The sequence below is a fragment of the Erithacus rubecula genome (genome assembly GCF_903797595.1).
Source record: "Erithacus rubecula genome assembly, chromosome: 15".
NCBI lineage: Eukaryota > Metazoa > Chordata > Aves > Passeriformes > Muscicapidae > Erithacus > Erithacus rubecula.
The window spans coordinates 5,629,999-5,657,883 of NC_136667.1; positions in this window are offsets into that span (position 1 = coordinate 5,629,999).

Here is a 27,885-nt window from a genome sequence, read left to right on the forward strand (position 1 = left end):
TGCTGCCCCTCAAAACCCTCATGCCAATCCCCCACATGTCTTGCTTGCCCCTAGACCAGTGCCACTGTCACAGGTGAGCCAGCCTGACCTGCTGGGCACAGGACAGACACCAGCACAAGCACTTCCATGGGAGAAGGACCTCCCCAGAGCACCAGGGTCTTCCCAAATGCTTTTCCACCGGGATGAGCCAATTAGGAGATTAAAACCTCCTGCTGAGACATGCCTGGGACCAGCTGGGACTGCTTATGTGTGAGTGGGTGCAGAGTGGAGCTCTGGGAAAAGGGAGACCCAGAGGGATGTTGGGGAGGAAGGCTGGAATAGGAATGGTCTGGTCTGGCTGAGCCAGCCTAGGCAGAACTGGAGCATTCCTGTCGTACAGCTGTGTCACACTAGCTTCCCTTCTCCTGCCCAGCAGGTGCTTTGCAGGGGAAGCAGAGGAAGTTGGCTGTTCTCCACTGATTCCTCTGGGCTCATATCTCCTGGATCCCAGGGTCAGGGCAAGCTGGACCAGCACATCACCAAGCAGGCTGTGCCCCCCACCCCTTCCTGCTGGGCAGCAGCTTGTGTGCCTTGTGAACACAGCCTGACCTTTTTTTTTTTTCCTAAATTCCTCTTCTCATTGCTCCTTTGCATATTCAATTTGAGGCTGTGGAGCTGGCTAGCCTGTGGTTTAAAAAAAAAAAATATTTTGAAAGCCCTGGCAGGGAATTAAAGGAGTTTGGAGTAACTTGAAATTAGCAGGACGATGTGAGACAGATGTTGTGAAGGCGGGAAGAGGCGCTCACTGGCTGAGTCTCCTCTCTGCTGTTGTTTAAAAAAACCTTAATTTGATGTTCTTTTCTTAAAAGGAGGCACCTCTAGGTCAGGATAATGAAATCACATTGTCCTCTTATGATATTCCAGCACCTTCTTCTCTTGCTTTCTTCCCCTTCTGGTGTGCCTGGCTCCCAACCCATGGGGCCAGCGGGCATGGATCTGACTCCTGCAGCCCGAGCTGACTCCAGGGTGCTTTGGTAGGGGATGAAAGGGGGAAAAGCAATTAAAAGTGGGGTAATTCTCCCATTTCCAAGCTAATCTCTGGTGTGGTCTGAGGGAGGGCAGGTGAAGGAGCCTCCTCAGGGTGTGGGTGCTCTGTCTCCTGCAGCAGCAGCAGCGCTGGGAGGTTCATTCCCAGAGGGATGCACTGGCTGCACAGAGCATCTACCTTTCCACAGCTGCAGAAATTCCCCTTCCAGGGAGCCCTGCCACCATCACCTGGCTCCAGAGCAGGGGGAGAGGCTTTTAAAGAGGTTAGTCTGCAGCTGCTCCTCCTCAGCAAGGCTGGGAGAGGGATCCCAAACCCACAGGAATTAAAGGCAAGACAGAGGTTTTGAGGAAAAAAGCCTTTGGCCAGCAAAGCTTTCAGTGGGTGAAGGTACAGAGCATCTGCCACCTTCCCAGAGGTGGTGGCTCCACTCCCAGGGTCAGGAGTGAGGGCTGGAGCAGGGATGTTCTGCCCCAAAACAGTGTCCTGCTCTGCTCCTGCCCCCTCCTCCTCACTTTAAACTTGCCTGTTATTTGGGAGCAGCAGCCCTGAGCCCTGCCACAGCCTGATGGTGCCATAGGGAACTGGGGGGGCTGGCCAGGGAAATTCATGGATTTGGATGCTGTAAATGGCTGTGAGACATCCCCCCCAAAACTCACCCCTCCTCTTGCATGGGTACCCCCCTGTGGCAGGCTGGCTCTGGGGTACAGGATTTGTGCAAGAGGCAGCAGTGTCTGCAGGCATTTTCCCCATTGCTTCATAACCTTGGATGCTCTGGCTGTCCAGGGAGGTCACACCTTGGAGATCCTCCAGCAGCTGTGTGCAAATCCAGCCTGGCATCGTTGTGGGGACAGCTGGGTGCAGGCTGCCTCTGCTTCAGCCCTTCCAGCTGCCTGGGGGAACATTCCCTGAGGGGGAGAGCATCCTCCTCCTCCCTGCTATGGGAGCCAGGCAGGTGGGAGGCAGGGAGCAGATCCTTGATGCTGTAACACCCCTCTGGATGCTCTGGTGGTGCTAGGTGGTATGGAGCACCCAAGGGCTGGATTGACTCCAGGATCATGGACTGGAGGTGTGCAGGAGCTAATCTGGAAAGGGAGGTACCTGCCAGCCCTTCCAGTGCTCCCAGAAGTTAATGAGTCTCAGTGTCTGATATCTTGCAGCTGATTCCACTCTCCATCACTCTGTCAGAGGTGGATGTCCATGCTGCTGGGATGTGACATCCCTACTTCCATCCCTGATGCCAAAGGGGATTGCTGGATGGCAGCACTGTGTGGCCCGAGGCAAGGCTGGGGAGGGAGGTTATTGCTGGATGCCTGGCCCAGAGAAGGTTTCTGTCCAAAGTACAACCATCTACAAAAACTCTTCCCTCTCCCTCCACCAAATCAATCCCTCTGTGGTTGGGAGAAAACACATCAAGCTCTTGGGGAAGGTGGAGGTGGGAAGGAGCACTGTGAGCTAAGGCTGGTTACTAAAAACAGGAGATCAGCCAATTCCTCCTCTTGGGTGCAGGCTGGGGTCCAGAGTCCTGATATGGGAGGGGGATCCCCAAACCCAGCTCCTGCCCAGGCACCATCAAGGTGGAGCAGGGTGAGCATCCAGAGCCAGGTGGGATGCACCTGCTGGAGATGGAGCTGCTGGATCAGATGGGCAGAAGGATTTTCTGAATACCTGGGGTACTGGAGCCTCTGGAAATCTTCTCTTGTGGAAGAAGCACCAAGAGATGGTTAACAGGAACCAGGTTAGTCTGGACTTGGCAATCACAGAAGTCTTTTCTACCCCAAATGAATCTCTGACTGAATTAAATGGAAAGATACATCCCTAGGTTTGCTCTTTATTTTCTACCACTAAAGCTGTGGAATGGATTTTGGCTGCTCAGCATCCTTATTGCTTTGCCAGCCTGGAGGTGAGGCCCACAGACACGTGATGAAAGTGACATGTCACATTCAGCTCCTGTCACCTCCTGTCACACACGGACCCAGAGGGCAAATCCCAGCAAGTTTCCATGAGGCTATGGAAGGGTTATTTTCTCCTCTCTCCTATTGGAAGCGGGGCACAGAGCAGCACAATAAGGACTGGCACACCAAGGGACAGCACAGCCAAGGCCACCAAGGAGAGGGACAGATGCTCCTTGCTGTGAAGGGAGGCAGATGTGACAGGAGAGGAGGTGTGAGACATTGCCCTAGGGCTGCCAGCCAGCTGTCCCAGACACTGCTGCAGTTGCTTGTGTCCTTGTTCTGAGAAGGAAAGAGCCATGAAGCAGCTCCTGGAGCTCTGCAGTGCCCTGAGGGGATGCTCAGGGGCCAGGGAGCATCACAGTGCAGGTGGGGAGGTGTTGGGGCTCACTCCAGCTATAACTGCAGGTGACCACAGCTTAAGGCCATGGGAAAACCCTTGAAATAGTGGTGAGTAAAAAACCACCCCCAGAATCCTCCACTTCTAGTATGTTGATCACTGCCAGAAAGTTGTCTGCTTCCCTTGTTATCATTAGTTCCTTTTTGCTGCAATAATTTTAATATTCCTAATTGCCTTTCCCTATTGGATACCCTCCCTAAACTCCACCCTAATTCTTCCCTTCCTCCAAGTTTATAAATACCCCTGACATGTCTTAACACCTACTTTTGTCCATTTGCCCTCGTGCATGGATGAAGTATCCTGTACCATCTTTTGGTTCATCCAGTACAAACTGTTTGGCTAATTGTTTGTTATTTTCTAGTATTAAAGATTTTAGCTCCCAAACAATTGGGTCAGATTTTCTTTCTGTATAAAATCACCGAGTTCAGGGAAGCTTCCAGCCCAAATAGCCAGGCTAGAAGGGACCAGAGGCTACAGGGAGGGGACAAAAGGCAGCTCATGTGAAGGTGGGGACTTGGAGCAGTGCCTTAAATCACCTCATGTCACTCACAGCTCAGATGTAGCAATGGATTTCAATAGTTTAGACCAAAGTTTATACCAGGTGCACCAGCCAAGCCATTTTTACCTGGTTTTTGCTCCTTTTATCAAACATTCTGGAATTCGTCAAGGCTACTGAAACATAAATTTTGCTGAATTGGGAGAGAAGAAGCTGGAAAACAGAATACCAAGATTAGAAGAACCAAGATAAAGGTGGGTGGTGAAGTGCTGGACTGTAACCAATTATATTTCCTTCAAGGTGCGTGCAAAGCACATGGACAAGACAGAGGCACCAATGAAAAAATGTGTGATCACGTGGACAGTAGTTTTGGAATATATAACTGTAATGGTTTGAAAGCAAAACCAGTGAGAGACTCCAAATCAGAAATACAATTTAATAGGAAAAAGAGAAAAATAAAATACATGCAATAGTACAAAAGAAAAACCACTGACAGAGTCAGAACACAGCCTGACACCCTGCTGGTTAAGGTGGTGGAGGCAGTCCAGATGAAGTGATCTTGTTGAAGCAGTGATCCTGTAGAAATCCTGGTAGCTCTTGTCCTCTGGAAACCAGTGGGTAAGGGCTGCCTTGGTGTTCCAAATCTCAGTTTTTTATCTAGGTAGGAAAGGCTTGGCTCCTCCCCCTGGCTGGAGCATCTCCCAATGGGATGATGTGATTTTATCAGCCATGCAGTGGGACTGAATGGCCCGTTAACAGCAGATACCTCCTGGAGGGAGGTTGGGTTGAGGAAAAAAAATGAATGCTCCCCACCTGGTTTTTAACAGATGGCCCATTAGCAGGGGATATCTCCCACAGAGACAAGGATCACTGCCACACCCAGTTTCAGTAGATGGTGATAGAATACATACTTTATGGCACATCTTTACCATGTAACCTAGTACAAGGTATAAGGTGCACAATAAAGTGGCTTCTGCAAAATCACATTGATTTGTCATTCAGAAGTCCTTTGCTCTTGCAATCAGATGGCACCAGATGCAAATACCTGCACATGAATGCAGCTTTATTTGTCATCTGGAAAAGTAAAATCCTTCTCTCTGTAGCCAGAGATCCCAGAGACAGCCTGAGTGTTGACTTTGCTCCCAACAGGAACAAGCTCTTCTCCAGATAACATTAGAAATAACAATGACAGGTGATCCTGACCACTCCCAGCTGATCAGTGCAGGTTCTCACTTTTCCCCATGCCCTTGTCCCTCTCAGGCCAGGTCAGACAGAGGAGGTGACACAAATTGTCAGCAGTGACACAACTGTAGTGGCAGAAGGTGCCTGGCTCCAGGGCTGCTGTGGGTGATGCTTTCATCATCCTTGCTGCCTGAATCCCACCCTCTTACCATTCCTCCTGCCCAGGAGGAGCAGTGAGCATCACTGTGCACTCCCTGTGCAGAGGGGCCTAGCCAGGGAGCCCTGCAGCCACCCCCACCCAGTTTGTGGTGTAAGATGCTGCAAAACCCTCCTCTCTTTATGAGCACTGCAGGGCTGCTCTGCAGAGCCTCGATGCCTCCCAGTGACCCTCAAACCAGCTCTGGAGGGCCAGGAGCCACCTGCTCCTGCTGGTGAGTGGCTCCATGGAAAAGCAGCTCAGAACATTTTCCTGTAGCCCCAGGGCACCCAGCATGGCCCACGATGGCATCTTGGCTTCAGCTGCATCCAGTGGAGCCCAACAGTCTCTGCCAGCTTTAAGGATTCATGAGCCCTTCCCATGCCTCAGGGAGCCTGGGCTGACACAGGAGGAAGGGCTAGTGGATGTAAATTATTGGGATCTCTGCTGACTGCATTCTGTGGCACAGAAACCCCTTGGCTCAGTGCTTCCCCCAGCCACTGGTGAACAGCAGCTCCCCCAGCACTGGTTCTGCTCTGGGCCTGTACTGAGAAAGAAGGAAAATATGGGAAGTGCAGAAAAATCTCCATGTCTATGTGGAAGCTGATATATAGATCCAGGTATGTGTGTTAATAAAAATGTTCTGCAGAAGCCAATATTTGATCCAGCACAACCTCCAAGTGTTAATCATAATAAATGGGAAAGGGAAATAAATCAAAATAAATGGGAAATGGCAGTTAATAAAGAGGTGGTGTCATGCTGGTGGGATGAAAGGTGAGCAGATGTCCATTCTCAAGCCCCCTCCTCCATCCCAACCTTCCCTGTAGACATGGCAGTGAGGGGGAATGGGGCCAGGCACTGCCAGAGAGGGCTGGAACATCTCAGTGACTGCCCCAGCTTCCAAAGAACCCTGCTCTTGTGAGCTACAGCCACCACCCCATGGTTCCTACAGACTCTCCAGGGAGGACTTGTTGAGGATCATTCAGGAATTCCCTTGGCTGTGAGGCCCCAGTGCCAGGGGACTGTGCCTTATCCCTCTGCCTCAACTCCATGAGGGCCTGTGGTGTTTGCCCAACCCACAGAGAGATGGGGAGGGACACTGAGCATTGTTTGAGTCCTGGTACAGACATCTCATTCCCTTGGTAAGGAATAATTTTAAGATTTCCTCCTGCTCCACTAATGCAGCACAAGCAGCACCTTTCACTCTTCCCCGTTTCAGGTCCATAAAACAGGTGCTGACAGAATTATTTGACAGGTTTGGGGCTGCAGCCTGGGGCTGGCTGAGTGGCCCCATGGTGCTGGGCTGTCCTGCCACGTGTCCCTCGTGGCCCCACAAAGCCAGATGCCCTGCCCCATGACCCTCACAGCTCCCCTGTTATGGGACACAAGGAGAGGGTGCCTTGCTCTGTGACAGAGGGATGTGTGATTTTATCACCCTTTACAGCATTTTGCCCTGGAAGCTTGTCACCAGCCAGGCTGTTAAAATTCCCTTGAGAAATGAGGGATTCATGGCACATTGCTGTTTATAGGGTGATGCTTTAACCTCAGACCCAACCCAGCCCCATTCAGCAGCTCACTCCTGTTGTCTGGGCTGTCCTCAGGCTGTGCCACATCCTTCTGCTTGGAAAAGGGACAAGGATGGGGCTGGGGCCAGGGAAGGGGGAATTTTGACCACCTATGCCACAACTGACTGTGCCAAGTGCCAGCAGGAGCCGTGTGTCAGTCCTACCCCCTCCCCAGACTTTTGGGGGAGCAAGAACAGGGCATGGTGGGTGGGAGCTGCAGGGACTGCAGTGCCTTTTGCTGGCTCTTCCCTTGCATCCCCTCCCACCATCAAGGAGGGGCAGGAGCAAGGCAGCTCAGTGGAATGGCAGCAGAAGGGGAGGGGACCCCTCGGAGATGTTGAAGCAAGTCAGGAATGAGGAGGCACTTGTGGAAATCCAGCATGTCGCTTGGTATATTTGACCACACCAATTCCTAACAAAAGAAAACCCGAGCTCATTACACAGAAACATCAAACCAGCCAAGATAATTATCTCTAATTAGTGCTAATTTAAAAGCGAGGTCTGTTCTAGAGCTGAATTGTTGCATATTTCATTAGTTCATTAGATGCTGAGCAGACAATGCAGATAAGAGGATCAGTTCACTGGGATGATATAAATTTCATCTTCCCTTCACTGCAAAGATCCTGGGGGTCCTTGTTCACAGCACACACCATGTGTGCCCAGACAGCCCCCCCGGATCACTCTGTGCTTCATCAGCTGGGGAAGGTTCGTGGAATGCTGCATTAACTGCAGAAATTAAAAAGAGAGACAGGGAGAAACAAGCGGTTTGTCAGTCAATGTTGACATCTCACTGTCTCCAAATATCAATTAAATCATTCTGGCTCTCCCTCAGTGCCTGGGTGGGGAGGAGAAATGTTGGGGCCTTCAGATTCAGACCCTTGGGAAAAGGAGAAGCCTCCCAAGTGGGGAGGGGGTTCCAATGAGGATGTGCCTTGGGCTGTCCCATCCTCCCACAGGCAGCAGAGAGGGAGCAGAGTGAAAAATCCATCATGAAGTATACCCCATGACACCTTCAGTGAACTGTCACCCCTTTTCCCATCTCTCCTCCATTCCCTTTTCCCTCTTCTCCCCACCCTATTCTTTCTTCACCCATTTTCCACCTCTCCTCTGTCTCCATTTCCATTTCTTCTCCATGCCTTTTCCTCTCTCCTCATCTCCTTCATCCAGGTGGATGGGCCATTGTTAAAAACAGTTAATGGGCCATTGTTAAAAACTGGGTGTGGCAGTGATTCTTATCCCTCTGGGATATATCTCCTGTTAATGGGCCATTGTTACAAACTGGGTGGGGCAGTGACCCTGATCTCCTGGCTCATATCATCTGCTAATGGGCCATCTTTAAACCAGCTGGGGCAATCATCTTTATCTTTTCACAGCCCATCCTCCCTCCAGGAAGATATTCATCTGCTGCTGGCCCATTCAGTCCCACTGCATGACTGATAAAATTACATCATCCCACTGGGAGATGCTCCAGCCAGAGGAGGAGCCAAGCCTTTCCTACCCAGATAAAAAATGGGATTTTGGACAACAAGGTACCTTCTTTCCACTGGATTCCAGAGGAAAGCCAGACCTTTCCACATCATCCCTGCACCTTCAGAGGAAAACTGCACCTTCTCCAGGAGCACTGCTCCAGCTGAACCACATCTGCCACTGCAGGAGGATGCAGCCACCATTGAATGGGACTGCTGCCACCACCCTGACTGACTGACGGGTGTCAGCTTGGATTCTGACTCTGTCAGTGTTTTGGCATTGTTCTTTTTAATACTGCATTTCTATTTTAATTTTCCTAGTAAATAACTGTTATTCCTGATTCCCATATCCTTGCCTGAGAGCCCCTTAATTTCAAAATTATAATAATAATTTGGAGGAAGGGGTTTACATTCTCCATTTCAAATTCCATTATTTATTGACAGACACCTGTCCTTCAAACCAGGACAGATGAAGAGCAAAACTGGGCACTTGAGTGGTGATGTGTGAGCAGGAATGAAGGATTTGGCTTTCAGATCCACTCCAAGATTGCAGGAGAGTGACCCTTCCATGGGTAGGATCCCTGGGAGATTGGGAAACAGCCCCTATCTGCACACTGCAGGGTTTTAGTCAGATTAACCTGAATTTATGGCTCTTTGAGCTGTAACTGCCAGTGGGGCCTGGGCCTGGCTCAGAGCAAGATTTTGTCAAGTGAAAGGCAGAAGAAGTTTTAATCCTCGAGAAGTTCCTGAGCAGAATCCTTGTAATTGAAGGAAGTTACTGCAGGTGTTTGAAGCTATAATTAATCTCTGAGAAAGAGAGGAAAGCTTTGAGTCCTTTGAAGGAGCAAACCTTGGAGCTTTAGAGCATTTCAGAAGGGAAGATTGAGCAGGGATGAGCCATGCAAAGGAAGGAACAGCTAGGGCTGTCAGCTCTGGGAAATGAGAAGCTGAGATGGGGGGGACACTGGGAACCCCCTCCCAGGACCTGGGATGAGGGAGTCCAGAGCAGGAGTGCAGGAGGCGAAGGGCTGGTAATAAGGATCACCCCAAAGTATCTGGGATCAGCACATTCCAGGCATCAGACCCAAATCCCAGCCTTGATTAATGATGCTGAAATGCTGTTTGTTTTCCAAAGTGCTGCTGGAGAGGTTGGAGATGGCCAGGGGAGTGCACACGTGGCAGTGACAGGAGAGCAGAGTGTCAGTGGGAGCAGCACCAAAGAGCCTGGGTACAGCACCTGGAAGAATTCAATTAGTTAATGGCTGCTTTTGAAGATGGGGAATGGTGATTTAATGAACGCAAAACTGATTTATTGATTACTCAGGAAGCTTGCCTTGCTGAGGAGACAGCTCATTCCTGCCTGGTCCTCACTGCCAGCTGGGCCAAAGACCAGGATTTTGGGGAGCAGGAGCTCAGGGAACTGGCACAGGAACAGGCTTGCTCATGTCTGAACATCCTATGAGTCCCATTTCTACAACACCATCCTAAAATCTGCCTTCTTTCTTCTGCTTTAACCATGTGTATTGTGAGCATGGAGTTGGAGATGCTGCACTCTGAGAAGCCACAACTGGTGAAAAGATGCTGAGGTTTGGGATGACCCCTGAGATTTTTCCACAGGCTAAGAGCCACTCTCCCAAACCATTCTCCAGCAGCATCCTCTGGCCTCACCTGATCCGGATTTAGGAGAACTCGAGGTGGGACTGGGAAGTGAGTACACAAAATCCTGGCCAGGTGAGGTTGTTTGTGGTGCACATATTAGTGAGACCTCTCTGACTGGTGGATTCCTGCTGCCTCCACAGGGCATGGCCCTGCCCAGGGGCCCAGGCAACAAAGCTCAGGTGGCAGAGCCCTGGGCATGATGTTTGTACCCCTAATACAAAAAACAACACCAAAGTAATTAAAAATATGGGTCTGGTTGGTGCTCTGCCCCACCTGCAGCCCCCCCAGCTCTGTGTCTCCCTGGCCCCCTTGTCTTCCTCTGCCCCAGGGAATGGTAGAGGCTCCTCTGTTATGCCTCACTGTGTCTCCCTCAGCTGCCACCAGAAGGGATGTTTGGATTTCATGCTCAATATTCTGGATGCAAGCCGAACATCAAAACCTCGGCAGGGTGCCTGGGATCATCTGAGGGAGAATATCAGAGGAATCTGTTTCTACAAAGGGAAAGAAACCAACAAAGCCTCTGTTTGGGGATGGTTTTTATCCTTGGCTGTACATACAAATAATAACTTTAGACATGGGGTTTTTTTATTATTATCACCCTTCCTGATATCAATCGCTCTTTTCCATTATAATAAATATTGATTTGTGCTGTTAGAAAATGACTTCCCCAATCAGCTGCTGATCTTCCCACAGGCACAAGGATAGGGATGAGGACAGTGAGATTGTCATCCCCAGGAATAAACACCCTGCTTGTGCCCCCTTCCCTGCCAGGAACACGGGGGGATGGAGCCCAGAGGCAAAGGGGAGCACGAGTGACATTTGGGCTCCTCTGGATGGAGGTGACCTGCTGTGGTGGGGGATGGCTAAAACAGCCCCCCCAAATCCCACTTCTCCCTCCTCTCTCCTGCCACAAGGCAGGACAAACACCTTCATAAACCACTGATGACAGCTTTTCTTGTCAGTGAACATTTTCTTACTCCCAGGCATCTTCAGGGCTCTGGCCTCATTCCTCTGCCGTGTCTGTATCGTTCCCAGCACAGCTCTGGGGCCACATTAATTCTCTTCCACGTGGAATTTGTTTTGTGCCTGCAGAAATGTGCTCGGGTTGGTGTAAGAGCTGAAATAAAAATAGCTGCTTTCCCCAGAAGAGCTCTCTGGTTATCCAAGATGGATCAAACCCTGGAGCAAAGGGAAAGGTAACACCAGGGGCTGGATTGCAGAGTCAGCCCTCCCTGAGCATCCCAGTTCAGCTGTAACTCAGGGTGGATTTGGAAATGGGGACAGATGGGGGAGTCAGGGAAAAGAGCATTGCTTGGGAAGAAAGCACCAGGCAGCTGGGAGGAGGAGGAGGAGGGGATGAAGGCAGTTGGAGCAGGGTTTCACTGAGCACCAGTTTGATCTGCATCCTGTGCCCTGCTCAGGTGGGAGAGCCATGGCATTGTAAAATCCCTGAATAGTTTACAAAAGGATGGAAAAGCCCATGGAGTCCAACTGTTTCCCAGCACTGCCAAAGCCACCACTAACCGCTGTCCCCAAGTGCCACATCCACGTGTCTGTTAAATCCCTTCAGGGATGGGGGCTCCACCACTGCCCTGGGCAGCTGTGTCACTCTTTCCATGAAGGATGTATTCCTAATATCCAACTAAATATCCAGCTAGTCATCCCTGGCTCAACTTGAGGCCATTCCCCACACCACACACCCCCAGAGCTGCTGGGACACTACAAATGACATCCCTGTCACCAGGACAGGAGAATTCAGCCCCTCATTTTCCAGACCAAGCCCTGGCTGGGATATGAGTGGGAAAATGCAATATTCCAGCCCGGCAAACCCTGCACCACCTTTGCTGGAGGCTGGGGAGGAGGCAGAGTGAGGAGGGGCTTTGGCAACCCCAACATTTCCAGTCTCTGCTTGGCAAAGAACAGGCTCTGCCCTCGGATGTCAGAGCTCCCAGCCTGAACCATGAGCACAGCCAAAATCATTTTCATGAGATATCAACAGGATCTACAGCAATAAAGGAGAACAGTGTTTGCTTCTAATCCAGGGAGCCCATTTGTGAGCCAGAGCCTGGGCTAGGAGCACCTGCCAGCCCTGGAGCAAACCACAGGCAATTTCTGCTGGGGAACAAACCCACAACCTTCTTGTTTCACACCCTCTCTGTGCCCTCAGGCCCTCCCAAGCTACGCCTGAGCCTGGGGGGCCACGGGGAGGGAGGGAAAACAATTGTGTTGCATTTTAAGAAGTGATTTTTATCAGAAAGCTGCTATTTATCAGTTTTATTAAAGTGCCATCTCCCAGACTCCGGGGTCATGAGTTAATCTCAGCTTTCATTAACTAAAAACACACGTTTCTCACAGTGGGAGCTGAGAAGTTGGCTGAAGTGAGGAGAACCTGGCAATGATTTCTGCTTCCCAGGACCCTGTTTGGGGGGAAAGTGGCTCTGGAGGCTTTGCAGCTGATGGAAAAACATTGGTGCTCCCCAAAAAGCTTCTGGGTGCTGTGGCGGGTGTGTGTGCCAGCCTGCAGCACCCAAAGGGACATCACCCTGTCCCCTGGCCCAGCTCTCAGTGACATCAGGCGAGCTCCCAGAGCCTGGGCAGCTCCACTGGAGGAGTTTTGCCCTGCCAGGATCCCTCTGCCCATGCAGCATCCTGGCAGGAATGCAGCCCCATGCCAGCCCCATGCCAGCCTCATGCCAGCAACAGGATTTGCAGGCTGCTGACACGGACATCCTGCGTGGGTGAGGAGGCTCTGCCGTGGAGCTGAGCCCTGCAGCAGCCGCTTTCACTCACAGATTTATTGGTGCTGCGAGGAAAACGAAACCATGTGGAGCCGCTGGGCAAGGAGCTCGTGGAGCAGACGGAAATTTCCTGAAAGGTGAATATGGCAGAGCATTAAAAGACAAATAAATACAAAAGCTTTGCTTTATTCCTCTGTCTCAGCTGTGCTCCAGCTTGCCCCAAAGCCCAGGGAGTGGAAAAGCCCCAGACTGTACTGTGGATAAAAGGCCAAACCAGAGCTCCCTATACCCCAAACACCCCAATGCCTCCCAGTGCCCACACCAGAGGCACATCCCATAAAGGACATTGACAGACAGCCTGCCCAGGTGGGATATTCTTACCCAGCCCTAGGGATGATTTAGGAGTGGAGAGGGGAAGGTTTATCTCCCCCATATTCCTCTCCTGTCACCTTGCCAGAACCATCACCTCGATAGTGACTGATATCCCAGATTGCTCCAAGCCCCATCCAACCTTGCCTGGGACATTTCCAGGCATGGGGCAGCCACAGCTTCTCTGAGCACCCTGTGCCAGGACCTGTCCACCCTGGCTCAGGCTGTTTCCCCTCTCAGATGCCTGGCAGCAGCAGGAACCTTCCTGGTGGATCCAGAGCACAGATTCCTGAGCACTGTCATGGGGTTTATCTCCAAGGTGTTCTCTGCTGGAAGTCACTGGGAAGCCAAATCTCCCCTCCCTGCAGCAAATCAGGGATCCTTGGCCAAAGATCCTGTCCCCTGGCACTGCCAGGAGGGTGGGCATGTCCTGGCCCAGGTCCCAGCCTGGCACAGGGTGAGCTGCCCATAGATTCCACGCAGGGATGGTGTTTTTCCTGCACATACCTCTCCCTGCTCCCATCCCCACTCTCCCTGCCTGCCACGTTGAGCCCAGATGTCTCCTTTAAAGGGGAACGGCAAAGTTTTGTTTAAAATAACACTATTTAAAAAAAAAAAATACAACCCTTCCAAGATGGCCAGCAATTAATCAGCTCTCCGTGCAGGCTCCGAACTTGCACACACGTTTGAAAGCAAAGCTCTGGAGCCAAGCTCCCCCTCTCACCTGCCAGCCCCCGCCCTGGGATTTTGGGTGTCCCCTGCCAGGAGCTGATGGAGCCTCCCTGAGCCAGACCTGGGTCCTGGCCCAGGCACAGCTCCAGGAGATGCAGAGGGAGAATTCCAAGGCTGCAGCTACTCTGCTCCTGCATTCCTTAGGAAGGGAGATTTAGATGCTTAAGTGGGAGAGCTGGATGCCCTGCTTGCACATTCCCCCTGTGCTCCACTGCAGCAGGAATTTTAGGTTTGAAAAATTGAGAATTGGGTCCTTTATATGTGCCTCTCCTGTGTCACCCCTAAACCAGCCCTGGGAGTGTGGGAGGCAGCAGAGATCAGGTCCTGCAGGGCTGTCCCAGCTCCTCAGCCCCAAGGGGGGAAGGCCCATGGCCCCATCTCAGCCCGGGATTGCTTCCCAAGCCCCAAAACTCTAAACAACTCCCCTCCCCCATGACCTGCTCCCTGTCCCCCCACCCGAGGTTTTCATTTATCAGGAGAATTATTAAAACAGCCATTTCTCAGCTGTCTAATGTTTCAAACCCTGCTCCCATTCATCTGATAAATATTTACAGAGCTTGACATTGTCTTCAGCTCATTCCCTTCTGCAGCAAACAATCCCAAACACCCGTTTCCCTTCTCCTGGAGCTCACAGAACAGGGCTGCCCACCCCAGCATGGCCAGACCCATATGCCCACTCCTGCTGCCCTCCTCAGGGGTCTGAGGGGAGAATTGCCCACCCCTCTTTAGAATCACACAAATACTGTCCCTCTGCACAGTGCCAGAGCTGCAGGATGCCTGGCTGGCACTAGTCACCCTGACCCCATCTAGCCCCATCAGTGTCACCAACTTCACACGATGCCAGAGCCATCACCCCAACAGTGACAGCTATCCCAGGCTGCTCCAGCCTTGCCTGGGACACTTCCAGGGATCCAGGGGCAGCCACAGCTTCTTTGGGCACCCTGTGTGTCTTAGGTTACAATGTAAAGATGTGCCCAAATGTATGTATTCTATCACCATCTGCTGGAACCAGGTGGGGCAGTGATTCTTATCTTTGTGGAGATATCCTCTGCTAATGGGCCATCTTTAAACCAGCTGGGGCAATCATCTTTATCTTTCCCATGACCCATCCTCCCTCCAGGAAGATATCATCTGCTGCTGGCCCATTCAGTCCCACTGTGTGACTGATAAAATCACATCATCCCACTGGGAGATGCTCCACCCAGGGGGAGGAGCCAAGCCTTTCCTACCTAGATAAAAACTGAGATTTGGCAGCTCTTACCCACAGGTTTCCACAGGACAAGGGCTACCAGACCTTTCTACAGAATCACTATTTGAACAAAACCACTTCATCCAGACTGCTATCAACACCCTGACTAGCAGGGTGGCAGGCTGTATTTTGACTCTGTCAGTGTTTTTTTTCTTTTGTACTATTGCATGTATTTTACTTTTCTCTTTTTTCCTATTAAATTGTATTTCTGACTTGGAGTCTCTCACTGGTTTTTATTTCATATTTTTATTCTCTGTGGGGCACAGAGGTTTTATTCCTTCCTAGCTACTTCTGCCACCCAATATCTGATTATTCTGCAGGCAAAGGAGGAGGCACGAGAAGCTGGGGTGCTCATTTGTTAGACATCATGTAGAAGCCAAAATCCACGAGGTTTATCTGGTGAAGTGTGACGCAGCTGAGCCCAGCCTTGACCACGAGGAGCCCCGTGGGATCTCTTTAGAGCCCCAAAATCACCCAGACATCACCCAGGAGCCCTCCCCAGCCTGTCCTTTGGCTGCCAGCAGCTCCATGGGCATCACCTCCAACCAATCCCAGCTCCTGTCACCCCTCCATGGTTGTTAACCTCAGACAACACCCCCTCACCCTCCCGCCCCTTGCTGCTGCTCAGAGCCTGCTCAGCCCATGAGTGACAGCGAACATGGTGATGGTGACAGCAAAGCCATCGAGTGACACGGCTCTGGCTGCAGCTGGGGCTTTGAAGCACTGAAGTGATGTCTCCCTGCTCTGCTGCACTGATCGTGTTAAACGCCAATTGAAACCCTGATCACAAAAGAGCTGAGCCCGAGATTCCAGCCCGAGGAGCGATGGATGGCAGGGAAGGGAGATCTGCAGCCTGCCTTTCCCTGCAGAGCTGTGGAGAGCAATGAAAGGGGCCTTTTTATCTCCCACCTCCTCTCCCCAGGCCAATACAGGCCCTGCATTAACCTCCAGGGCTTCCCCAGCCTAAATTTAAACAGCTCAAGGTTTCCAGCACTCCCTTTAGGATACTGCTCTGCAGCCTATGGAGATGCTCTACTCCACGCAGTTTCCCTGGGAGTCAGCCTAAATACTTCATTTCTCCCCCCTTTGTCCTAATTAGAGCTAGCAAAGTAATGAGAACATTATTTACAAATTATTTGAAGCTGAGGTTTGCACACAGAATTCTCAGCAGCCATAAGATGTTTGCAGGATGCACGTGTGCCATGCTCAGTGTGTGACACCCAGTTATCACCCCCCTGCACCTGCCTGTGTTCACTCCTCAAGGACCTTCCCAAGCCTTTGGGTGCTCACAGCCTTCCAGCCCTCAGACAAACATTCAGAAATGCCTTTTCCACCCTCTGGAGGCCAAAACATCAACTGGAGCATGGGGTGACAATGCACTGTCCAATAGGGTGGTGACCCAGGGTACCCTCCAGGCAGGACCCACAGCCTCCTTGCCATGCACCCAGCTTTTTGGGAGCTGCTGTGTCCTAGGATGTGTCTGGAGCTATGTCTCCTCTCTCCCTGGTCTCTTCATGCTCCCCCCAGCCAAAATCTGCCAGAGGAAGGATCCCTGCCTGCCTAGGAGCCACCTCCAGCAGGACACTGACAGCAGAGCAGGGTTATAGTGTCCCTATCACAGGAAAAACCCTTCAGAAGAGGCCAAGCAGGATATGAACACATTGCAATCCCCCACGTGCTGCCCTTGAGTGGAGAGGGTCTGTGGAGACTCCAGTTTTAAGCCCCCCTTTCAAAGGCTTTTATTACAGACTTAGTCATAAAACTCTGCCTGGGGCGGATTTGGCACTCGGGGCCTCGGCCCGGAAGCCAAACCCTTTTCATTTTTTAATAACATTTCATGAAAATCCATTTGGCCCTTTGTAACTCGGACAGGTGGGAAAACAATAGAGATTTCTACTCACAGCCCCTCACTCCAGCCCACGAGCTCTCCTAGCAGGATGGGGGCTGCTCCTTCCCCAAGACCCTCGGGACCCCTCAACCACAGCCAGGGGTGGGACAGGGTGACAGGGACCCTTTGGCAAAGCCCCAAATTATTGAGGAGCTGCACATCCATCCCAGTCCATCTGCAGGTCCATCTGCTGGAGGCTGGGGATGTTTTACCCACCCTAGAGCTGAGATGGGGGGATGCTGCTGACCCCAATTGCCTCACCTATATTTCTATATTTCTATATTTCTATATTTCTATATTTCTATATTTCTATATTTCTATATTTCTATATTTCTATATTTCTATATTTCTACATTTCTACATTTCTATATTTCTGTACTTCTATATTTTTATATCTTTATATTTCTATTTTTCTATACTTCTATACTTCTATATTTTTATACTTACATATTTTTATGCTTATATATTTCTATACTCACATATTTCTATATTTATATACCTATATATTTTTATATTTTTATATATTAATTGCCCAACATGCTGGCACTACCAGCACCAGGCAAACCCTGTGCCTGTTCCCAGCTGGGTACTCACATGTCCCCTCCAGGACATCTGAATACTCCAACTGCAGAGGCACTGTCCCCTAAAACCACCATCAGTGTCACAGAGGCTGGAGATGCCGTTCTGGGGAAGGAGGGATGTGAATCTGAGCCCCGGGGCAAAACCAGCCTCGAGCTCTATTTTCACAGCTTGTGCCTTAATGCTCCCGAAGTTTAGACAGTCGGGAGGGAGCAGCAGCTCTGCAGGGAAGAACACTCCGGGTTTAGCACAGCCAGTGTGAGCTGAGCCCTAGGCAGGGGCCAAAAGCCCAGGCACACAGCTCCCAGTGTAGAGGCACAGCCTGGGGACCAGGGGACAAGCTGAGCCGGCTGCTGCACCTGGAACAGGGATGCTGCAGCCCTGGGAGCTGGGAAGGGATGTCTGAGGGCACAGAGCCCTGCAGAGGCAGAGGGGAGCAGCCCCCCAACACCATCCCCATGATGCTCCCCCCCTGTGTCACTCCTCAGAGGGCTGCAGGGGCAGTTTAACACCAGATCTGTGTTTGAAAGGTTGGAGTTATGAGTCTGTCAGCATTTCCATTATGGGCCCTGATTAATTTGGGGGTACAGGGTAGGGTTAGGGGTTGTCATTCCAGATGTGAATTTTTGCTTTAATTCCCCTTAAAAAATAGAGAAGGGGGGTGGGGGGGTGTTTAAATCCTTTAACTTTGTGTTTTTCCTTTCAAAGAAAGGAAAATATGTGCCGTCTGGGTCTGCTTTGTTTTTGCTGCAGAGCTCCAAATGCTGTTTGCCAGGTTCATGGCCATGAGGGATTTCATTCGAGCTGGGATCACCTCTATCCTTCATGGGATAGACACATTTTTATCAGGGAATCCTGACTGGGGGATCTCCCTGGAAACAGCCCAGATGTGTAGAAGGGACCTCTGAGCCTCTTGGGGTGATGCTGAGCCAGTGCAGTAGGTGCAACTGCAACTGGAAGAGGTAGGTTTGGATGGGACATTGGGAAAAGTCCTTCCCTGTGAGGGTGGAGAGGCCCTAGCACAGGTTGCTTGGAAAAGCTGTGGCTGCCCCACCTCTGGAAGTATTCAAAGCCAGGCTGGACAGGGCTTGGAGCAAGGGTGACCATGGCAAGGGAGTGGAAGAAGATGAGATTTAAGGTCACTTCCAGCCCTGATTTTTCTGGGATTTGGTGATTCCCACCGTTGGGATGGAAGCAGTGTGCTGGCAGCTGAGAGCATTGTGCCAAGGCAGAGCTTTCCATTCACCCAGGAAAAGTCTAAACCCCATGGAGGGGGCTCTCCCCAGGCTGCTCCATTCCCCCAGGCTCTCATGCACATCAGATCCTGCTCCCATGGAGGAAGCTGCCATCCCTCCCACCTCCACTGCCTGGAAACATCACTGGGTGCTGCTGGGCTCAGGGTGCAAGGAATGGGCCCAGAGCTCTGCAGAGACAAGCCCAGAACACCAGGACTGGCTGCAGCTGTGTGGGGAGGGGGGCTGTGCTATGGCCAGGGCTCTTTTATTGCCCTCTTCTCTCTGGAGAATCTGCCTGGCAGCTTTTCAGCTCCTTGCAGAGACACAGTTGCTGTTGCTGGTGCTGTTGCTGCCAGGAGGAGATTCACAAATAAACTCCCCATTAATGCTGCCTTGTACCAGAGCTGGTATCAGCATTTTGCAGTGGGGGCTGAAGAAGCTGCTTGTGCTTTGGGGGGTTGTGGGGCTGGTGGGGGGAACAGGGCTGCCAGTACAGCCCAGCACCAGCCCAGCCAGCCCCTGCTTGCCCTGTTCCACTCCCTCCCTCTGTGACAGGGTGGGTAGAGGAGCCAGAGACAAGTCAGAGCTGGAAAACCAGGAATACAGAGCTGGGAGTGACAGCAGCTGAGAGCAGACCCTAAAACTTTTCTGTCTGTAGGTACTACTTAAAAATAACTCTAAAACCAATGGCACTGTAAGGTGTGTGGCCATGCAGGGTCCTGCATCCCTAAAAACCTGCAGCATCGTTGTCCCCACACATCCATCCCACAGGCAGTGTCTGTGCTTGTGGGGATCTCTGGGGACCCTCCCTGCCACCAGCCCCTCACATCCCACATGAGGTCCTGTCCCATTCACGTGTGACACAACCAACTGGCTTTCTTCCCAGGGAAATTCATGTTTCCTCATGAGGGACAATAGATTATTTGCTGACATAAAGGAAAACTGCAGGAAGAGTGGAGTTAAGGAGAAGATTGATCAAGGGAAAGGAAACCCTGAGCAAACACGGGGTATCTCAGGCAGATCTGCTGCCCCTGAGCCCAAAGGGTTGAGCTTCAGCCTCTGTTTACTGAAGGTCCCGGGAGCAGCAGCAGCAGCAGGAGCCCGTGTACAGGAGGGAATGCTGATGTTGCAGAGCAGAGGCAGGAGAGGGAGCTCACCCTGCCCTGCGGATGTGAGTGTGCTGCTCTGTACAGGGGCTCTTCCCCACCTCACCCCAGTCCCTGACTCCTGTTCCAGCCCCTGTCCATGATCCTTGACCCCTGTTCCAGCCCCAGTCTTGGCTACTCCTCTGTCCCCTTTCCCTGCAGGTGTTCAGCAGCCAAAGCCCCAATATTCCAGCTCTGCACCTCCCAGGTGCCAAAGCAACTCACAGGATGATCCCCACGGCTTTGGAAAATCATTCCTTTGGTCTCTATGACTTGATACAATTTAGGAGCCTGACTGTGGGAATGTACCCATTGTTCCCAGCTTCAGGCCACAGGATACAGCTCCAGCTGATGCCACAGTCAGTGAGTGCCTGGAGGAGAACCCAGTGGAGAACAGAATGGTTCTTGGGACCAGCACAGGGAGTGCTGGGCCAGAGAGTGCTCATTATGCACTCTGGAAATTAATACCTGGGCTCTTCGTGGGAACAGGGATGGGATCAGGTCACCTCCACACAGAAAAGGGGATGAGGTAACTGGACATCCAGAGCACCAGGGTGTGAGCACAGGCCCACATGGAATGTTCTGATCAGGTCTTGGAAAACCTGCCTGGAGGGTGGTGCTGGGTGCAGTGACAGCCTGCTGCCTTTTCCCGTCTTTGCTTCCTCTTTTCTGCTGTTTTTCCATGTTTTTGCTGTCACAGCTCAGAGTGTGGGGAACAGATGGAGGTGGAAAAGGGTGAAGGGGAGGGGGCTTCTCAGTGCAGATGAAATTAGTCATGAAAACACAGTCAGCATGTGCCTTCGCACGTCAGCCCTCAGTAAGTGTGTGTGGGGGTTTATGCTTCCCAAATGAGGTTGGGAAGTGGACAAATAATTGTTTCAGGCTTTAGTTTAGTTAATTGATTTCTTTTTTTTTTTTCTGTCCCAGCAAATTCTCACAATGTGGGAAGCCAGAGCAGTGGCCAGATGAAAGAATCCTCAGTGAGAGCTGCACTGCAGCCCAGGGTGGGAGAAACCCACACCAGGATCTCCTGTGAGCCTATTCATCCTCCAAACCCACACCAGGATCTCATGTGACCCTATTCATCCTCCAAACCCACACCAGGATCTGCTGTGAGCCCATCCCTCCTCCAAACTCACACCAGGATCTCCTGGCAGCCCATCCCTCCTCCAAACTCACACCAGGATCTCCTGGCAGCCTATCCCTCCTCCAAACCCACACCAGGATCTCCTGGCAGCCCATCCCTCCTCCAAACCCACACCAGGATCTCCTGGCAGCCCATCCCTCCTCCAAACCCACACCAGGATCTCCTGGCAGCCCATCCCTCCTCCAAACTCACACCAGGATCTCCTGGCAGCCTATCCCTCCTCCAAACTCACACCAGGATCTCCTGGCAGCCTATCCCTCCTCCAAACCCACACCAGGATCTCCTGGCAGCCTATCCCTCCTCCAAACTCACACCAGGATCTCCTGGCAGCCCATCCCTCCTCCAAACCCACACCAGGATCTCCTGGCAGCCCATCCCTCTCCCCTCTGTGGCGCCCGGGGTGGGCAGTACAGGACAGCCCCTCTGCCGCCCCCAGCCCCACACTGCCCGCACGGCAGCGATGCTCAGGGGTTGTGGCGGGTCCTGGTGTGAGCAGGACCATCTGTCAGCCCCGGCTCCCTGCGATGTAGTTGTGACTGCCCGGAGAAGCCCATTAATTAGCGGGCAGCCCGGAGCTGCCCGGGGAGGAGGAGGCACCAGCCAGGCAGAGAAAACGGGTCATTTTTCAAAGTGATGAATGGGAGGAAAAGAAAGTGGAAAGGCGGACAAGGGGAAGAGAAGGGAACTGATTTCCAGATAAAGTTTTCAGGACACTTAAATAAACATCTCAGCCGGCGGAGCAGGGGTGGGGGCGCGGGGGACGTGTGCGAGCTGGGCAGCGCAGGGAGCACTTCAGCAGGACACTTCAAATAAACAGCATTTTAAACCATGTGTGCTCTCCCTCCCAGGGGCTTTCCTCCGAGATTATCTCTCTGCAATTCCCGCTGTGTCTTCAGCCTGACAGCATTTCCAGTGCTGCTTTGCCCCCTCAGCAAGGGGGAACCTTGCCGTGGCTGAGAGGTCTCTCCTTGCTCCCAGCCCTTCTCCCTGATGTGATTCTCCTGGCTCTGGATCCCTGGGACCCCATTCCTGGAAGAGAAGGAGTGGAGGAGGCAAAGCCATCGTGCCTATCAGCACCGTGTCCTGCTGCCTCCTCTTCCTCCCATCAAGAACAAAAGAGCAAAGGAGGGAGAGCAGGAATTGCTGAGCCATTAAAATCAAAAATGAAAGCCCATCAATGAATTAATATAGCATTAAATGTTAATAATTAGGGGATCGTAAACGTTTATGGGAACAGATTAAAGCCAGGTTCTGCTCCATTAAGTTGCTCATGTGGTCTCTGCTTCCCACCCACCTCAAGGGAGGAAGAGGAGAGGAGCCCTGGAGGTGCTCAGTGCTCCGGGGGTCCCAGCAGCTCCAGCCCTTCCAGCTGCTCCGGGGCATCCCCGGGAGCAGGGATGGATGGAGGGACAATGTGCTCTTTGGGGGGATTAGCTGTGAGCAGCAGGGAGGGATGTGGAGAACAGCCCGGGATGGGGATGTACACAGTGGAAATGTGAACATCTGAGAGGTGAGAGCACCATGATTCATCACCCACACTGAGCCCAGTGTTGTTCATTGGGATTATTTTGGAATTATTTGGAGTCAGGAGAGTTGGGAGGTGGTGTTAAACACCAAACACAGCCAGAGTATCCCCTGGGCTATGTTTTCCTCTGAGCCCTTCTGCTGTGTGCCTGTCAAAACCAAAGAGATGGGACGTTTTTACCCCACAGAGCAAAAAGATGTTTTATTTTTATCATTTAAGTCTTTGTTTATTGGGGAAAAATTTTTTTTTTTTTTTCAGTGATGGGAATCTTTAAGGATCACTTTTTTCAATTATTTTTTTAATGCCAAATCCTTTTTGAAAATATGGTTTTCAAGCACTTTCATTTACCAAAAAACCTACTGAAATTTTTGCCAACAGCAAAAAAAATAAATACATTTTTCAGTAAAACACTCTTGAAATAAAGGAATGTCAATAGCTCCAAGGGCTCTGCAGGGCTGCCTGTGCCAGATCTGATTTACCTATCACCTCTCACTGCTTTTCCTACCAAAATAACCACTTCCCAGCTTGTGGTGGGATACAGGAGGAACAGGAGGGATCTGTCAGCCATCCCTGCAGGGAACACCTCCTGGTGATTCCAGTCAGAGCTGGCACTGAGAGCATCCCTGACTCTATGATTTTGGGGGGAGCTGTCAGAATTCCCAACCACGGGAAAGTGACTGGGGAAGGAGGAAGGTTCCCCACACTGACACAGCTGGAAATAAAAACAACATCCCAGCTTTGGACTGAGGCCGTGCTGGTGGGATGCAGGAGCAGCCAAACTCTGGGCTGCTGTGGCCATTTCGTGGGGCTGTCCCCTGTCCTGGCAGGGACTGGAGTGGGCAGCCAGCCCCAGCTTTGCTTCATTCCTTGGGAAAACCCCGTGTGCAGCTGGAGCACTGTCCGTGGGCAGCAGGGGCAGGGAGCACATCTGGGCCCCCCAGAGCCCACCCCAGTGGGATGATGTTGTTGTTGGCAGTGCTGGGGGCTGGGGCTGGGGGTCCACGGCAGCAGGGGCCCTTTGCAATCGAAAGCTTCCTGCTGGGGACCCTTCAAGGGCAGCCCTTGTTGCAGATCTAATTATACAAACAATTTTGTTCTGCTTCTCCAAATAAACACAGTGAGGTCTGCGGGACACGGCACGACGGGAAATTAGAACGGAGAACACTTGCTAATGGGCTCCTTAGCTGCAGGGGTAAACAGATTATTTGAAAAGGCCCCTGCCCCTCCAACAGATCCACTCACTCCTCTCCCCTCTCCTCCCACCCCCTGCTCCCCCCCGTCGCACCAAATATTAACCAAGCTTGCAATTTAATCAGATCTCTGAACTGTGAAAGGAGACTTCTGGAGATTCGATTTCAAGGCTTTTCCCTGTTAAGATTTGCATTGAGAAAATTAGATTAAAATCCTGCATGTAAAAGGAAAAAAGGGTCTGGAGGTGGGAGTGGGCATGGAGGGAACCCAGGAGGAGGAGAGGGGGCACAGAGGGGACCTTGAGTCTGGCTGAGGGGTCAGGAGGTGACTGGGAACAGAGACAGGGGACACCTTTCCCTCCCCAGTACCCAAAGTTTTGGGCACAACCCTCCCACTGCTCCCCAGCTGGGAGATGCTGCAGATCTCCTCATAGAGAAAAGTAGCTTATTTTGGGTTGGAATGAGTGATGCCAGGAATGAGGATGGGAATGGGGGCACCATTGGCATCCAAGGATGAGAGTCCCTTGGTGCCAGTGAAATGGGAGGATGTGATCCCAGCCCCAGCACAGCCGTGCCCTGGGGATCAGCAGCACAGCAGACCCTGCTGCCAGGATGTTGTGGATGTGCCTGGTGTGGTGGCAGTGGCACAGGGTGTCCATGGCCCTCCTGCCATGTGCATTTTATTGGGGTCTATCAACACCCACCTCCCCAGCACCTGACTGGAGCCAGAGCCCTGCCAGGGCGCCTTGGCAGGAGCAGCTCTTGGCCCAGACTTTGTTTTCATTCCTGAAATTTTCATTTCTGACTGTATCAAACCAAAGAGCTGATTGCTCTGCTGGCCCATCCCAGCCCTGCCAGCACTGGGCTGCAGGAGGGACAGAGCAGTGTGCCAGGGCAGAGCCAAGGACTGGGATCAGGGGTCCCACAGCACTGGAGCTGCCACTGGAGCCTCCACAGTGGGAAATCCTCCTGCTGTGCACAAGTTTCCTTGCCAGCTGCTCCAATCCCGCCCTTTCCACCTTCGTTTCAGTCACACTGAGATCTCAAAATTAAATTTTCTTTTTCCCAGATTAAGAACCTCCCTTTGACATTTCAACAATGGAATGTGTTGATTTTGCTCTCCAAAACCCTTCACTTTCTATAAACACCCTTCAATCCTACTTTTTAAAAACCAGCACTTCAGAACAAACCAAACGCTTCCCTGCGAGTAAAATGTAACATTTCATTAAACCTGGATCAATTCTTTTTCTTTTTTTCATCCCCTAAGCCCAAGCTTTTCCCAGCAGCAGCTCTGACCGAGTCCCTCTGCTCTGCCTGAAGCATCCCAGGAGCAAAAGGTGTTGGGGACATCCAGGCCAGCAAAATTCGGTGAGAAAGGAAAAGAAAAGGAGTGGAAATGGGCTGAGAGAGGGAAATAGGAGCTGGTAAGGGAACAGCACACGAGGGCAGGCACTGGACCTTCTGCTTCTCGGGCAGTTCAATCCCAGAGCGGAGTGGTTTCCTCTCCACCTCACCGGGGAGCAGCTTTTATGTTCCACTGAAAAGGTATCCTGCTCAGACAGGCAGAGGCATAATGGGAGAGATCCATTAACCGGGAGGAAACCAGGGCATGTTAAACATGAAATATTCATGGGGGCTCTCGCCAGCTTGTTAATGCATTTGTGTTTGCAAAATACCTCTGGCTGGGGGAGCGGGGAGGGAGAGAGGGATGCACGGACAGGAGGAGGATGCCAGAGCAGGCTGGGCTGGCCACAAAGGCGATTTGTGCCTGCTGGGAGAGTGGTTCTGTCGTGACAGACACTGCAGAGGGAAATAAGGGCAGCTGCCTCTCAGTTCAGCCCAGTTCTGTCCCCGAGCTGGGGGCTTGGGGGGTCAGGCACTGCTTCCCCTTCCCTGCTCCCCACAAAGGCTTCCCTGCATTTGTACAGAATCCTCGCTGCTCCCACAAAACTCACTTCCACACATTTTCTGGGACGTTATGAGACAGTATCAATAATTAAAAATAAGCTGCAGCTGTCGAAAGGGGCGTGAGGTGACGGATGACCTTGGCTGTGGGACGGGACTCGCTGAGCCACAGATTTCATTAACTCACCCCGGGTGCCCCAGTCATTTACTGGAGATTAGGGAAGCTCAATTGCATTATTCCTGTTGTTATTGTTATTGTTCTGTAGCACAGTCTCCTGGGTGAGTGTTGCTGGCCAGAACTGCCCTCCCTCTCCAGGGTACAGATGCAGGAGAGTCTCCTCTGGAACAGGGACAAGTCCCACTAGCCCTGAGGTATCCCTGAGCACTGTGGAAAACCCTGGGTTGGGAATTTGCCTCTTCACAGCTTGGGCAGATTTTCCATGTCTCAGACTACAGTTGTCCATCCTTTCCCCTTCTCTTGTACTGCCATCCTTCCATCCCATCTTTCCAGGATGTTCTTGCCAGGGTCAACACCTGGCAAAGATCCCCAGAGGGTTCTGTCCCTGTTGTGTGAGGTTGCCCACCCCTCCTGCCCCCAGTTTTGGTGACAATCCTGTGGCTCCACTGTGGGAAGAGGAGCTGGGGAGAGGGGAGGAGGTACACCAGGCACCCTTCACAGAGCAAAGTAATGGGAGCAACAGCAGATGAGAAGGGCAAAAGAGAGAAATTGATTATAAAACTGTTTTAATGATTGTTATTTTCCCCTCCAAATTAGTGAAAGCAGTTTTGGGACACACAGGCGGGATCAGGCAGAGAGGACTGAAGTGGCATTGTCACTGATGTCACTCAAAGTGGCTGGTGGCTCCCAGCCCAGCAGCAAAAGGGAAGTGATATCCCACAGACCTGGGCTGAAAGGAGTGGAAAAGCCAGCATGGGACAGAACTGTAATATTCTGGTTGTGCTGCTGTGAAAGTCTCTCACTCAGAGGAGGCTCGGGAGGGCCAGGGTCCCAGTGGGGAGCTGGAAGGTTGGGAGTCCCCTGGCCATGGCAGGGACCCACAGACCAGGTGAAAAACCCTTCACAGGGTGAGCTTCTCACACCCTGAGATATGGAAAATGGCACCAAAGTGTAAAGGGGAAAATGTTGGTACAGATCAGGTTTATGCTGTGCAAATACAACCTTGCACTGGTATTTAGGAAATGCAATCCTAGCTGTGGCCAGGAGGGATTAGCAGCAGGTTCAGAGGCAGTTCAGGCTGAACATTTGATCAGAAATTGTCAGAATTGAAGTTTCTGCAGTGCCTGCCTGACTTTGCTCCCCAGCCCAAGAGTGGGAGTCCACCCAAGCCCAAGGCCAAGCAGCTTTTCCCAGGCTCATGCCGAGGTTCATCCTGCCAAAATCCAGCTGGAATAAAAGCCAGATAGAAATAGCCTGTAGGTCCTGAATGGTGAGAGCAGCCCCTGTCCCAGCAGGGGACACCACACATCCACCCATGCTACAGCTCCAGCTGACCACAGAGATCATGAAGACCCCAAATCCATCCCCAAGGGTTTCCAGCCAAGCTGAGGGCTCTTTGGAAATCCCATTCTCAAATGCTGCTCACAAGCCTGGCCTCTCCTTCAGACACAGCCATATGCTTGGCCCAACTCAAGTTCTGGGCTATTAATTTGTCTCCCCATTGCAAATTTCCCAGGGATTTGCTTTGTGAAGGGGAAGTGAGCTGATCATTCCAAATTGATGTTCAGGATCACCAGCAGAGCTCCTTCCCACAGACAGTAACTCCAGCCAGCTCCTGCTCCCTCAGAACTCTGACATCCCCAGGATGGTTTATCCCTGCCCCATCCCGTGCAAACAAAAACTTGATGGAACATTTATCTAAAATTTCCCTCTCTTTTTGGTTCCAAAGTTCAGGGCAATGAACTCAGCAGCTGCTGGAGCAGAACCCAGCTAAAGGCATTGACAGGGAGCTGCAGGAGAGCAGGGGGGATGGATGGCTCCACCTATGGAGTCTGAGAATCGGGACTGGGAGGGCAGCAGAGCAGGCTGGTGTCCTGGTTTGAAGGTATCTGCCAATAAAGGCAGAAGCTTCTCTTTGAAATGGAGAATGTAAACACCCTCCCTCCAAATTATTATTATAATTTTGAAATTAAGGAGCTCTCAGGCAAAGATATGGGAATCAGGAATAACAGTTATTTACTAGGAAAGTTGAAATAGAAATACAGTATTACAAAGAACAATCCCA